Source organism: Pelobates fuscus, chromosome 4, assembly GCF_036172605.1.
Source record: "Pelobates fuscus isolate aPelFus1 chromosome 4, aPelFus1.pri, whole genome shotgun sequence".
NCBI classification, from domain to species: Eukaryota; Metazoa; Chordata; class Amphibia; order Anura; family Pelobatidae; genus Pelobates; species Pelobates fuscus.
This window is the reverse complement of record NC_086320.1, coordinates 151610667-151622827: the sequence shown is the minus strand read 5'-3', so window position 1 is coordinate 151622827 and position 12161 is coordinate 151610667. Positions and strand designations below refer to the sequence as shown.

The 12161-nt window shown below is 40.5% G+C and overlaps 1 long non-coding RNA gene across 1 annotated transcript in view; it reads left to right on the top strand.

Moving 5' to 3' along the window:
• Positions 1-2579: 2579 nt before the first annotated feature.
• LOC134607914 (uncharacterized) overlaps positions 2580-12161 on the top strand; it is a 98288-nt gene continuing 88706 nt past the window's right edge. The window contains exon 1 of the long non-coding RNA XR_010090701.1: positions 2580-2791. This is a non-coding gene — a long non-coding RNA (uncharacterized LOC134607914). The remainder of the gene's footprint in view (positions 2792-12161) is intronic.

Below are 12161 nucleotides of genomic sequence, written 5' to 3'. Positions count from 1 at the left end.
CATCAGGCATTGTAGGAGGACTCAGAGCTGACTAATAGGGTGCAATAATTAGGCCACATATATATTTAATAAAGATTGTATTTTTCTTGTTTATTTTTTAACAAAAGATCAAAAGATTAAACAATACAGACACATTTCACTGCCTTATTTTCTCATATTTACTACCAGGAGACTTTCAACTTATTTTTTAAATACTTGATTCTAATATTTGATGCATTCCGCTTGGCATTATTTATTAAGTTTACATAATTTTAGAAAGTGTATAATGAGGGGTTGCTTTACAAAGATTAGGGATTACACAAGGGTCAACTATGAGGAATTTAAAAAAATCAAAATAATGATAAAAAAAAAATATTAAATAATTTAACTTTTAATTTCTTTGGCATATTTCTTTGCTTTAAATACCGTTTAAGTAGCTCCTTAGAATGTGAATAAATATTTAATGATATGTTATACAGACTTCTCATGTTTTTACAATGTTAAAACACAGTGGAAAAATATGGATTATAAACTTAGAACGTTTGGCATATAGGTCCCTCCTTGATGTCTACTGGCATGAACATTAAAAAATGTAAATATACTTAATTTTTTAGTAGACTCTTTTCGTCTCTAATATTGTATCAACTAACCTCAAAACTAAAATAATCAATGCAATGAAAGAAGTTGGCATGTTAACAATCGTACACTCTCAAATAGTCTTTAAAAATGAACTTCTTCACATACTGAAATGATTTTTTATTAATAAAATCTGTTTATTTCAAGTCCTACAGACTAGATACGTTGGAGTCAGTATTCTCCAAATTAATGTGTGTGGTTACTGCGATGTGTGCTGTAGTATATTTGTAGCAAATGTGCTTTGGGATATAGCCAGAGGGATTTTCTTCAGTATATTCATTCAATATGCTAAGCAATACTTTTTAAAGTCTCTGTTAATTTCTGTGTGTATGCCCCCCCACACACATTGCCCACACTTTCTGGGTAGGCAGGAATTAACAAAGCCATAGTCAGCAGGGCCCGGACTAGGGATACAAAGCAGCCCTGGAAAAAAAAAATGCCAGCCCCATAAGTCTTTGCACCATGTATTGTCACATGTTATATGTATTAATATAAAATACTGATCCTTTAAGCGTAAAACATTTAATTATACAGTAAGCATACTCACATGCAGACACAGACAACCTCATTGACACACACAAGCTCATTGATACACAGCCTGATAGACACACAATCTCACTGATATACATAAGCTCATTGACATAAAAACACAAGCTCACATATGCACACAAATAGGCTCACTGACAGACAATCCCACTGACACACACATACAAGCTTAATGGTATACACACAAACGTAGTACAGACAAACTCTGACATGCACAAGCTTACTACAGACAAGCTCACTGTCATACACACACACACGCTCACTGACACACATGCTCACTACAGACAGGCTCACACACACATGCTCACTACAGAAACGCTCACTGATACACACATGCTTCCTACAGACAAGCTCACTAACACACACATGTTCACTACAGAAAAGTCCACTGACACACACATGCTCTATATAGAAAGGTTCACTGACAAACACATGCTCCCTACAGAAAAGCTCGTTGACACACGCATGCTCCCTACAGAAAAGCTCATTGACACAAACATGCTCACTAAAGAAAAGCTCATTGACACACACATGCTCCCTACAGAAAAGCTCACTGACACACATGCTCATCAAAAACAAGTTTACTGACACACACACATGCTCCCTACAGAAACGCTCACTGACACACATATGCTTCCAACAGACATGCTCCCTGACACACACATACATGCTCACTACAGACAAGCTAATTGACACACATACACGCTCACTACAGACAAGCTCATTCACACACACACATGCTCACTACAGACAAGCTCACTGACACACATGTACAAGCTCATTCACTAACAGCCACACATACACACAAGCCCACTCACTAACAGGCACACACACACACACGCTCACTCACTAGCAGGCACACACAAACATGCTCACTCACTAGCAGGCACACACACATACAAGCTCAATCACTCGCAGGCACACACACACAAGCTCACTCACTAGAAGGTGCACACACACACACAAGGTCCCTCACTAGCAGGCGCACGCACACACACAAAAGCTCACTCACTAGCAGGCACAAACACACACACACACACACAATCACTGTCATGGCTGAAGCTTACTTGGCACTGGTGGGTGAAGTTGCCATTTTGTGGCCTCTTCCTTCCAGCAAGGTCAGCAACGTGTTTGGGGATGGGGCCTGTGTGCAGGAGGTGGGCTATGTTCAGAAGGTGGGACTTGTGTGCAGAGGCGAAACATGCAGCCAGAACTGCTGAGCATTGTGAAGGGATACTGACAGGTCTCCCTCTGGCCGCCAGCAGCCTAATTGTGGCCGCACCAGCTCCTCCCTCATTACTCCCCTTGGACTGGCACAGGCTGGCACAGTCCGAGGGGAACATCATTTAAATTGCTTTAGCATGATGATTAGGGCTGTCTACCCACCGGGAAATTTCCCAGCATCCCGGTGGGCCAGTCCGGCCCTGATAGTCAGTTCAACTAATTGCTTAATTACAACTGTTTACATGTATTGTTTTGTTTTACAGCTCATACCCAATGTGCAACATATATTATAGGACAACCCAAGCTGTATCGCTAACATGTGGATGAAATTGACACGTCGGGAGGGGGATGATGGGAAGGGTGAATGCACGCAACCTGTGATCAATATCATAAGGCCATCTAAATGGTATGTTTGTGTTTGTCTGTCCAGCTCTTTGATTAAAAGCAATGAAATCTATCAACACAGTAGATTCTAACGATATATTAAATGCTCCTAAGTGCTTGTTTTATGGTAAAACGAGTACCAACAATGGTGATAAATAAATATAATAATGACAGGGAAACATAGTGTAATTTTAATTATAGACGCTCGTGTTTTCAAAATGTATTCTGCTTTGTTCCGGTGAAAATCTTTATTTCCTACTTTAAACATCTTTTTTTTTTTTTTTTTTTTAATTGTAATTGTGACACTGAATGCATCTTTGAAAAAAAGGGTTCTTAATGTATTGGTGGAAAGGTTATAAGTGTAGGTGTTGTCTTAAAATGCATTTCTTAGTCAATGAACTATCAAGCAAAAGATTATTTTTATCTACTGTTGTGACAAACATCCCATTATCTTCACAATTCCCATGCATTTAATGCAGTTTTTAATAGGGTTTGCTAATGAACACAGCTCTTTTTTTTATAGACTTTCACGACATTCTGCCCTCAATTATGGCAGATTTGTTCACATTTCACACTTCTGAGACAATTTAATGTCATCGAAGAGATTTTATTATCTTTATGGAAAATGCTGCAAGAAGTTTCCTTTGATTCCGCAAAACATTCAATTTTAAACAAGACTTTAGCTACGTAAAGTAGAAAATACAGCATTTTATATTGCAAAACATTAATTTGAATGTATACAGAACAAAAAAGATGTTTTCTGTTTCATCTTAAAATAATTTTACATAAGCTACTCATCTTTAATAGGTTAAAAGAGAAACATTCTCGTGTGTAAAACGACTTTGACATTTACTACAAATTATGAAGAATGCAATAGGCCTGAATGGTAGGTTATGCATCTATATATTTCAGATGTTTGGAAAAACTTCCTGTTAACAGTAGTAAAATTGTAAGCATTTTTGTGGATGCTAAAGGTGGAGTGCACGTTAACATTGCAAGGGTGAATATTACATTCTGTATGCAGTGAACCCACTGGCGGATCCAGGGGGGGGCAGTGGGGCAATTGCCCCCCGATCGAGGCTCTTCCTGCCGGTTAATGCAGGGCTGGCACTGTCCAAGCGCCAGCCCTGCAATGTGCCTTCATGGACCGGAGGGGAAACATAGAAACATAGAATGTGACGGCAGATAAGAACCATTCGGCCCATCTAGTCTGACCAATTTTCTAAATACTTTCATTAGTCCCTGGCATTATCTTATAGTTAGGATAGCCTTATGCCTATCCCACGCATGCTTAAACTCCTTTACTGTGTTAACCTCTACCACTTCAGCTGGAAGGCTATTCCATGCATCCACTACCCTCTCAGTAAAGTAATACTTCCTGATATTATTTTTAAACCTTTGTCCCTCTAATTTAAGACTATGTCCTCTTGTTGTGGTAGTTTTTCTTCTTTTAAATATAGTCTCCTCCTTTACTGTGTTTATTCCCTTTATGTATTTAAATGTTTCTATCATATCCCCCCTGTCTCGTCTTTCCACCAAGCTATACATGTTAAGATCATTTAACCTTTCCTGGTAAGTTTTATCCTGCAATCCATGAACCAGTTTAGTAGCCCTTCTTTGAACTCTCTCTAAGGTATCAATATCCTTCTGAAGATATGGTCTCCAGTACTGTGTACAGTACTCCAAGTGAGGTCTCACCAGTGTTCTGTACAATGGCATGAGCACTTCCCTCTTTCTACTGCTAATACCTCTCCCTATACAACCAAGCATTCTGCTAGCATTTCCTGCTGCTCTATTACATTGTCTGCCTACCTTTAAGTCCTCAGAAATAATCACCCCTAAATCCCTTTCCTCAGATGTTGAGGTTAGGACTCTATCAAATATTCTGTACTCTGCCCTTGGGTTTTTACGTCCAAGATGCATTATCTTGCACTTATCCACATTAAACGTCAGTTGCCACAACTCTGACCATTTTTCTAGTTTACCTAAATCATTTGCCATTTGGCTTATACCTCCTGGAACATCAACCCTGTTACATATCTTAGTATCATCTGCAAAAAGACACACCTTACCATCAAGACCTTCTGCAATATCACTAATAAAAATATTAAAGAGAATGGATCCAAGTACAGATCCCTGAGGTACCCCACTGGTGACAAGCCCAAGCTTCGAATATACTCCATTGACTACAACCCTCTGTTGCCTGTCACTCAGCCACTGCCTTACCCATTCAACAATATTGGAATCCAAACTCAAAGATTGCAGTTTATTGATAAGCCTTCTATGTGCAACAGTGTCAAAAGCCTTACTGAAATCTAGGTAAGCAATGTCTACTGCACCACCCTGATCTATAATTTTAGTTACCCAATCAAAAAAATCAATAAGATTAGTTTGGCATGATCTCCCTGAAGTAAACCCATGTTGTCTCTGATCTTGAAATCCATGTGTTTTTAGATGTTCAACAATCCTATCCTTTAACATTGTTTCCTTCACTTTCCCCACTACTGAAATAAGGCTTACTGGCCGATAGTTGCCCGACTCCTCCCTATTACCTTTCTCGTGAATGGGCACAACATTCGCTAACTTCCAATCTTCTTGGACTACTCCTGTTAACAATGATTGGTTAAATAAATCTGTTAATGGTTTTGCTAGTACACCACTAAGCTATTTTAATAGCTTTGGGTGTATTCCATCAGGTCCCATTGACTTATTTGTCTTTACTTTTGACAGTTGAAATAGAACCTCTTCCTCTGTAAACTCACGTGTAATAAATAACTCATTTATCCTTTTTTTAAACAGAGGTCCCTTTCCTTCATTTTCAGCTGTAAATACCGAACAAAAATATTCATTGAGGCAGTCAGCTAGACCTTTATCCTCATCTACATACCTTCCTTCTTTTGTTTTTAATCTAACTAATCCTTGTTTTACTTTTCTTTTCTCATTTATGTATCTAAAAAAAGTTTTGTCCCCCTTTTTTACTGTGTCCCCCTTTTTTACTGTGTCCCCCTTTTTTATCAGTGATCTCCCTCTCCGGTCCGCAGGCACTATGCTGGCAGTTGGTAGTGGAGGGAGGGAGAGAGGAACCAGGAGCTCATCCTGCATCTCCTCAGGGTCCTTCTCTTGCGAGCACAGAGTATAGCCGCGGTTACCACAGCAACGCTCCGGATCTCACTAGAGTGAACTCTAGCCCTGGAGCTGCGGACTAGAGTTCACTCTCAGCACTGCGACCACCAGCGATTCCCCACGGACCACCATTGATCGAGAAATGTCCCCCCTCCTCCCTCAGTAAAGGTAAGAAGGCAGGGGGGACATAAATTAATTTATTTGTATTTTTAAAAAAATTATAAAAAGCCCCCCTACCTTCCTCACCACACATTCACACACTACCCCCCCACACACACAATGCCCCCCCATACATACACTGCCCCCACATACACATACATTGCCCCCCCACACACACATTGCCCCCCCACACACACATTGCCCCCACACACACATTCACTGTCCCACACACACACACACACACACATACACTACCCCCATACACACACACACATACACTACCCCCATACACACACACACTTCCCCCATACACACACTACCCCCCCACACACAATGCCCCCCACATACACTCACTTCCCCCACATACACAGACACTGCCCTCCCATACACACACTGCCCCACATACACTGCCCAACACACATGTACTGCCCCCCCACACACATACACTGCCCCTACATACACATACTTCCCCCACATACACACACACTGCCCCCACACACATATACACTGCCCCATATACATGCTGCCCCCACACACACACATACACTGCCCCCCTACTCACATACACTGCCCCCCATACACACACTGCCCCCACACACATATACACTGCCCACCCATACACACACTTCCCCCACACACACATACACTGCCCCCACATACACACACTTCCCCCACATACACACACACTGCCCCCACACACATATACACTGCCCCCATATACACGCTGCCCCCACACACACATACACTGCCCCCCACACACACATACACTGCCCCCATACACATACACTGCCCACCCATACACATACTGCCCCACAAACACACACACAGCCCCCAATACACACATTGTGCCACACACACACAGGGCCCCCCACACACATACACTGCCCCATACACACGCTGCCCCCACACACACCATACACATTCACATACTGCCCCCCATACACACATACAGTGCCCCCATACACACACTGCCCCCACACACACCATTCACATTCACACACTGCCCCCATACACACATTGCCCCACACACATACACTGCCCCACACACACACCATTCACATTCACACATTGCCCAACACACACATACACAGCCCCCATACACACATTGCCCTACACATTCACACACTACACACACCCCCACACACACTACACCCCTCACACATTGCACCATTCACACACACCACTGCTGCTATTCCCTACTACAGCCCCATATCCCAGCAGACCCCAGGTAAGTTGTCAAACTGTTCTTAAATGGTTTGACTACTTACTCTGGGAGGGGGTCCCAGAACTCCTGCCACCACAACCACTACACAGAGCTGTAGTTGTTATTGTGCATGGTTAATTTCTTTAAATAATCTACAAGTACCCCTCCCGAGATCAGGCTCTGGATCCCCCCCTGAGTGAACCAAGAGTATTGATATGAAGTGTCAGCAATTGTGACAACAGTAGAGTGTGTGGACATTGGATGCAGGAGAATCTCTGTTTATTTTCAGTCTTCTTGAAAATAGTTTGATGACACCAAAAAGATCCCTTTCACCATAACTACTACAAAACACTGTAGTAGCTATGGTGTTTAGAGTGCACCTTCAGTAAATCAGGTCATGTAATTTATTGGTTATAATTTACTTGGAGTGCTTAGATAATGATCAAAATGTTGGTGGGAAGATGTGTGAGTTGTGGAAAAAGCTTTAATATAGCTTGCACACCTCTCGAGTCCAGAGCCGAGGACTTAGTGCTATTCACGAAAGTGTGAATTAGTTGAAATTTCAAGAGAATTCCAAGTGAATTAAAATTTTATGCCAAAAATGCCAAACTGAAAACAAATGTAACTTTTTGATTTTTTTTTTCCAGTCTGACTGTTTTGACTTAAAATTCAAATTCAATTTGAATTACACTTTTAGTGAGTGGTAGCATTTGGCTGTGAGTATCATGGTCTGTGGAGAAAGGTGTGCTTACATTGATAACAAACTTTACTAAACAGCATGTTACGCAAGTTTACTTTTATTCCAAATAGTGAAAAGCAGAGCATGGCTTGTTATTTACCACATACCTCTATCCATAATCTTAACACATAGCATGTCCTTATTTAGAACAATATAATGTCTCCCTACACTGTTTAATAGGAGCCGCAATGTCTGTGTAGCAGAATTGTGTTATGAACACTAAAAAGCCTACATTTCATCTATCATTTACTGTGTTACTGCCTTTTTATTTTTTGTAGTGCACCTTAGATGGGTTGTAAAAATTGCAATGTTTCATTAAAATAATCCTTTATAAACTGTACGGAGTGACATCTGGTTTGCTATTGTGCTTTTTCTCCTGTGTACTGCTGCATGTGCTGGACAAACTATCAGGGATCAAACTTAAGTGCTGTGGTACTATGTCACCACTATGACATGTTCAAAAAGAGCATGGCGCACAATGGTATAAATGGTTAGGCGTCCCAACCATCCCGATTCCAGTCACACAGTCCATATTTTCGGGCCAACTTTATTCCTTTGTGTCACGCTTTTCGGGACACCAGTTAACTGTCCCCAACAAGGATAGTGCAAGCTAATTAGTAGATGCACTTATGCTATGCCTAGGGCATTAGGGCCCAGCAGAGAGCACTGAAACAGTTCTTCTTGCATGGTGGGCTGGCTTACTTGATTGGCAGGCAGCCTGTGCTTCCTAAAGAGAGTGTGGATGGAGCACTTTGTGTATGGTCCTAGTGCCCACCGTGTAGCACAATATGCTTGCTAATGATGTGGTCACACTGTGCTGCCTCTAGAAAGGTTTCCCCAGGAACTAAATTTGGAGAGCTTCCCTCTGAAAGTGAGGCAGAATTAGAATAGATCCTCCAGGGTTGCAGTGGTGAGTAACTCTAAATTTTAAGTTCTCGTGTTATAATGGTGTTGTAATAAAAAATGTTCTGTGAGTGCCAAGTGTGGGTGACAGTAACAAAGATACCACAAAAATACATGTAATGCATTATTTACAAAATGAAACATGTAGCCTTTTCAAAGATTGCTATATTTAACAGTATGATGTAACATGTATATATATTTTTAACATGGCATTGACTCCACTTTACTCCAGTGACCTGCGTGACACGAGATATGAAGCTAGTCATTCACTTTTGGTATAAACTATAAATGAAGGTACAGGTTATAAGCTGGTGGAACCCTAGCCATACCTCCCCTGACTGAGACTCACACAGTCAAAATAAAAAGGCAAATTAATTTTCAATCATATCTTACAGAACAGTGTGATTACTTTAGAAGTTAGAATCTCCTGCTCTGTTAATTGAACTTTATTCACACAAAGAAGGTAGTTGAAGGCTCTAGATGGCTATTAACAGACCATGATATAATAAATTCTAAATTCAACACACTGTGTAATAAGGGAAGATATAAAAAATTAGACTCTTTTTTGGGGGAGGGGAGGGGAGGGCGGTAGGTAGGCTGTGTGAGTCTCAGGCAAAAGAGTTGTGGCTATGGTTGCATAAAAAACTATTTACCTCAACTCCTAAATGACATAGAATTGAGCAGTGAGACTGCAGGGGAACAATCTATATACCAAAACCAATTCACCAAGACAACTTGTTTTGGTGATTATAGTATCCCTTTTATAAAGTGACCATAGTCACTTTATTAAAGTCACTTAGTGTGTTACAATTTATTGGTATGATAACACATAATATAATGCCAGACATCCCAATATGCAGAAACTCATTTTAGGGAGGTTGCTGCACCCCCTTCCCCATGAGCACCCTACATGCCTCCCACTCCCCGCTCACCCCCACATGCCACCTCCCCACCACGTGCCACCACACGTCCCCCCCATGCAGGTCCCTACACACAGTCACACACAACATATTACGACTATTTACACACACTATAAACACACAGACACATGCACACACCTTGACACACAGATACACAGTGACACACACACTGGCATATACATAACTTGACACACAGATGCACACACTGGCAAAAAAAGACAACTTGACATACAGATACATGCACTGACACATACACACCAGATACACACACTGGCACATACACACAGATGCCCAAACTGGCACATACACACACAGATACACACTGACACAGAGATACACACACTAGCATATACACAGAGATATACACTGGCACATACACACAGATGCCCACACTGGCACACACACTGACAAACACACTGGCACATACACACACACTGGCACATACACAGAAATACACAAAATCTGACACACATTGCAGCCACCTGTTAGCTTACCTTTGGGGTCTGGGCTGAGGCTGATGGGAGTGATAATATAGCTGCTCACTCCAGCCTCTCCATGTTTTCTGTGGTGGTGCTGCTGCCTCCTCCTCCCTCCCACAGCTGTCTTTTTAGCTGGGAGGAAGTGACCTTTCCCTTCCTCCCAGCAGGCAGAAACTGCAGGGGCTCGGTCAGGCTCTTAAAGTGTTGGGCACCCGACTGGGCCCCTGTTCAGAAATGACACCCACCAGATGAGTATTCAGTAAAGAGTAAGAGGGGGTGTCACACACAATCTGACACACGTATGTTAAATTGTGTGTGTGATTTCTGGGATAATACACTTGGTATGTGGGTGTCAGGGAGCCGTATTAAAAATACAGAGTCTCCCGGACCTACCGAGAGACATGGGATGTCTGTTATGCATTGATGGCTAACATAGGAACTGTAGATGCTTGTGGATTTCAAAAGCTGGCCGATCATCATGTTCACAAACATACACAATGCCTCATTTAGCCATCCCTAGTAGATGATCACCAGAACAATATACATATAGTGTTGTTTCTTTTCATTATATCTGGCTAGGAAGTAATTAAATGGGAAATGACATTGGTGAATGGGCATACCAAAGGTGAATTTTCACTGGCCTCCAAATGGCTTAAGGGAATAACAACTAGAAAGGTAACAAACAGGGTTCATTGTATGAGAGAAGGTTATTAGACAGAGACAGACAAGCTGTTGATTGACAGATTGTAAAAGGTTTTAGGATCATATTTTGAGATGGAGGTAAATTAAAGGTTATCTATCCTGGACTGTTTTATATGAGTCTGTAGGTAGGTATAATAGTATTGTGTGTCCCACTGTTATAGAAAAATGCCAGTTTTAGATTCATTACAGGATGTCTAGTACCATTTTTTTTTAAAACCAACTCAAAGAAAGTGCTGATTTATGGTGAACTGCCTAATTCACTCTTTGTGGCAGATAGTGAGTTATTTTACTAATGTGTATACATATCAGAAATTGAATATTCTAAAAACAAAATTGCAAACCTTCACTGTATATCAATTTATCATGATTGATGGTTTTATGAACCAATCAGGGGGGGGGGGAGGGGAGGTGATTATGAATCTAAATGATCTTATAAATTGCTCACAATATGGATGGAATTGATCACTATATTCTGACAGTGGTCAATAAGCATTGGATGTTTTAGATCACCACTTTTTTATATTTTAAATATTAAGTAGTCCCTGAAGTACACCTAATTAATGTTGATCATGATCATATCAGCATAGTTAGAGTCTTAATTGATCTTTTGTGATGATTCCAGATCATCATCGTTTATGATAACACCAGAATAGGTAAGCCTTTTGGCTATTGTATGAGGAAAATACTTGGATATGATCCAGAGATTTGGTTATTAAACTAGTTATTATTAAGGTTGCACTTTGATTGCTCTGCTCTGTACTAGCAATATAAGGATATAATATATGCCACTTCATCTACTTTCACCTCCAATTTGAAATTTGCTTTTAATTAACTTTAAATGCTCTTTGTTAGTGAATTCCCTGTACAAGTTAACATTCTTTTAATCTATTATTGTGACTGTGTTATTATATACTTTTAAGTATATAAAAAATAAAAAATAAATAACCAAATTATTACATAACCTTAAATGCATAAATAAAATTATACCTCGTCTTTTTTTCCCCAGGCAGTTGATTTTCTGTTTCATTTCATAGGTATGGCTGAATATTTGCCTATATAACTGCCTACTGGCTGTAGGACTGAGCATAGTAAAATTATTTAATTGCTATTATATGTGGGCAATTTTGAATTCATTAACTGCGATAATATGATAATTTTGGTAC